The sequence below is a fragment of the Aegilops tauschii genome, chromosome 1 (genome assembly GCF_002575655.3).
Source record: "Aegilops tauschii subsp. strangulata cultivar AL8/78 chromosome 1, Aet v6.0, whole genome shotgun sequence".
Taxonomy (NCBI): domain Eukaryota; kingdom Viridiplantae; phylum Streptophyta; class Magnoliopsida; order Poales; family Poaceae; genus Aegilops; species Aegilops tauschii.
In genome coordinates, this window is record NC_053035.3 from 51,973,698 (window position 1) to 51,977,653 (window position 3,956).

At 39.6% G+C, this 3,956-nt stretch overlaps 1 long non-coding RNA gene across 2 annotated transcripts; it reads left to right on the plus strand.

Moving 5' to 3' along the window:
- Positions 1–1,171: 1,171 nt before the first annotated feature.
- LOC123496870 (uncharacterized) lies at positions 1,172–3,432 on the plus strand. Of its 2 annotated transcripts, XR_006668984.1 has the most exons (3): positions 1,172–1,499; positions 1,735–2,014; positions 2,820–3,432. It is a non-coding gene; the product is annotated as an uncharacterized lncRNA (long non-coding RNA). The 2 variants fall into 2 exon arrangements; XR_006668983.1 differs by having other exon boundaries at positions 1,735–3,432.
- Positions 3,433–3,956: the final 524 nt, after the last annotated feature.

Genomic DNA, 3,956 nt, shown 5'->3' on the forward strand with positions numbered 1-3,956 from the left:
CCTCGTTTTGAGTTCTGCACGTACACGTACTGATGGTTGGGCCGCCGTGGATCTCATACGCGAACGCGGCGGCGGCAGCCTTTTCTTTTCTTTCCATGGCCTTTTTCTACCTATAGAGGTCACATCGAAGGGGTATGAGGAAGTTTTTTATTTTATTCTACTTAGATCAGACGGCTGTAAAAAAATTCTCGGTCAAATAAATGGTTAGATGTTTCTATTTTTATGGTAATTTCTAGAATAATACTCTTTTTCTGGTTAGTCCGTAAAGCCGTAAATTACCTTTCTTTCCCTAATCTGTACCTACTAATAAATTACGGACTGTTTCTGGTTGTCCGTCGCACCATTTTACAAATAAACCCTTCAGTTTTCTGAAAATCAACCCGCAGTTCAAGTTTAAGTTACAACCGAACTGTTTTTTCATTTTCTCAGAAAACCCCCTGACATTTCGGATAATCAACCCGCTGTCCATATTTAAGTCAGCCAAAAAGATTTTTTTTGTTTTAACAGAAAAACCCTTGACGTCTTGGTTAATCAATCCACAGTTTATGTAAAACAAGATTATCCATATCTTTTAAACTGTAGCTTTGATTTTAACACATTATATAACTAAATTTGATTAGAAAAATATGTAGAATCTAAATATGATGTTATTTTTAGCTGCTAAATATTTCTAAAATATTATTTTTTGTGCAAACTTAATCTATAGTGCATGGTCCATTTTTCTTTCGTACGGTCGGTGATTCGAATTGGAAATAAACATCTATTATTAAAACCAGAGTGAGAAAAAAACATGGATAACCATGCATGCACACCTATGAAAAAATTCACGGGAAAAACAACATATTTTTTATCTTATTCCGAGCGAGTGTGAAACTAAAAGACGTGGGCCTATTAAAATCTTGAGTCATGGTTATTGGGTTAAGAGCGTTTGTTATTTTCTTTCCCATTGCAACACACGGGCTTCTTTGCTAGTTAATAATAAAAGGGCTATTGCTTCCGCCCGTCCGCCGTCGTCATTGATTTTTTTTAGAAAAACTTTTAACCCTTAATGCCACCGGTAATCGGAGAAAACGCTTCAATTTGTTCTTCGTCCGTTTTTCTTTCCTTATTCGTGTTGTTTTCTTATTGGGCCTTCTTCCCACGCTCAGCCCAACTCGCTCTTCTTCTCCGTTCGTCGTCGTCCCAAATCCAATCGCTATCTCTTGTGGAGGAGATAAAGGAGAAGGGGGACAGAGGAAAGAAGAGAGGGCACGGCGGCGGGAACCTAGCCTCCTCCAACGCGCGCCAGGACACACCGTCAGCGGCGTCGACAAGCGGCCCCACGCGCTCCACGCCCAGTAGGTCGCCGAACGCCGTGCAGGAGCTCACGGGACAGGCAGGGGAAAGGGCCCCACGCAATGGAGGTCGTAGTCGACATCGACGACGGCGAACGATTGGAGGATCACTTTGTGCGCGCTCTGGCTGGCGTTCTGGCTTGGATCTCAACTTCTCTTCCACATGTGCGTCTTCCGTCCATGGTCTCCCCTAGATCTCAGGCTTCCAATCTTTCTACTTGAATTGCAGTAGAGATTGTGGCATTCAGACCGGTGCTACCGACAAACTCCATTAATCCAGCTCTACTTCGTCCAGCGCCGGCTGTTTTGTGTGAACGTGTCTTGCTTATTTGCCGGTTCACACGCTTCTAGCAGCAACGTCATGAGATTAATTTGTAAGATATTTTCCATGACTTTGCAGGTTCATAGGAAAGGTGTTGCACTTGATAGGTCAGTAGATTTGTCAAAGTTTAGTGACGATGATGCAAACCAAAGCTGAGCTCGACGAGATGTTTGGATTTGACAGTAAACTGATGTCTTCCAACAGAGATTGGCAGATGGTGTATACAGATAATCAGGGTGACCTGATTCTGGACTTTCAATTGTAGTTCAAATTGGCAGATGGTGTATACATTCAATTGTTCGCCTTGCTGTTTGTGCTCCACTCTTAACTGCAACCGTCTGACCCTGCTTCACTTGAGGTATGTACTATAGTTTCAGAAGATGAATAATACCCAATGCATTGCTTCTCTGTTTCTCAAATGTACTATAATTTAATATGCAATCTGCAGTGTTGCACCACCTGAACATTACATGTAATAATGTTTATACTTTCTGTAGAAGTTCCAATAAAACTTCTCTTGAGAAGCTAGCACATAAGGCAGTCATATTAGGTTTCAGACATAGACAATGCAGCTGGGAATATCAATCATATATTGGGTTTTAGACATAAGCAATGCAGCTATGTATAAATATAAAGGTAGAATTGACTTGAAGTTGTTTCTTTGGCTGAGGTAGGAAGTAGGAAACGCGCAGCTTGAACTAGAGCAGAAAAACATACTGAAATTTTGTTGCATCTTAGTACATGCCCAGAGGTATACCGCATATGTAGCAGGTGTACTGAAATTTTGTTGCATCTTAGTACATGCCCAGAGGTATACCGCATATGTAGCAGGTGGGGTTGTGTTGTTTCTTCTATTTTCTTTTACACAGTCTATTGACTGGTAGGAGGATGAGATGGAAGTTACCAAGTCACAAGCTTTCAAAGCATACTTTTTCTTCTTCAGTATTTAGGCAATTACTCAATTTTGAGGAGTTATCCATTCAAAATCAATGAATAAGCTTGTTTCCCTCTTCATATCCCTTATTCATTGCATCATTTTCAAAAGATTTACAGTCCTTTCACTGAAATTATCTCAAAGTGAAGACCAAGGACTCTGGGTGCATACACATGTTTTTATTGTACCTAATCTGTACCACTCACTGTGAGCTTTTTGTAAACTGTAGGATATCATAGCCTGCTCTGCTAAACTGTAGGGGGATTGGCATAGCTTACTGCTTTTGTTGAACTGAATTAGCAAATATATGTTGCTTTTTATTAGGAAAGTGAAAAAGAAACCATTTGATGTTGGGCCTATCCCTCAGGTAGTGACAATTCTGTTAACAAGCATCAGATATTTTGTGATGAGAGAAGTTGGAGAGTACTTAATAGGTTTGAGGCACTATTTTCATTTGCTATGTTGGGCAACCATGAAAAAGTTGGGATTGCAGTAATCAAGCTAAATCCATTCAAGTGTGTTAACTGTTATGCATATCAATTTACAGTGTACATGCACCATTAGGTTTGGTCCTGTTTCTTCCTCTCAAGTTGGGTTTGGTGCTTTTTGTGTCCTTTACCAAATATGAAGTCTTTGGAGCTTGCCAGGACACACAATTTGTATGGCTGATTATAAGAGGTGATTGTGTGGATTGAGCTTTCATGTTTCTGGTTGGCCTTGTGCAACTCAATCCAAAACAAATGTAAGACGGTAATTGTGAATATTGTTAGTACTACATGCCGGGTCATGTGTTGTGCAATTAAGGTTTTATACTGGAAATAAAGAATATTGCATGCTGTTGACCCATTGTGTCGTAAAATATATAACCATAGTAACCCAGGATCTACAACATATTACAGCAATATAAAGGTTTGCCTTCATATAGAGACCGTATGCCAAGTGTGGTCAACTACCTCATTTCATGTTTACATGTTCCAGAACTTAGTTGTTCATGACTTGTTATAATAGAAAAGGCACTCGGTCATCCAAGCCTCCTCCCTATCCGACCATAATTCTCCCAAACAAGCACATCAGCTGAAGGCGTCATCGCTTCTTGACCATGTATGTACATGGTCCAAACAACGACCCGTAGCAACGCACGGGCACATTTACTTTATATATAATAGATTCTCATATAGCAATATTTAAGTATAGCATGATTTTCAAGTCTGTAAACAGCATCATCATAATTTTCATACTTTTCAAACAAAGATTCAATTTCATAAGCACCCTTAAAAGCAACAAATTATTCTATTTGTTCCACATCATAGTAATCATATATACCATTAGCATAAGAAGCCAAAGTTTCATTATCACTAAATTTACA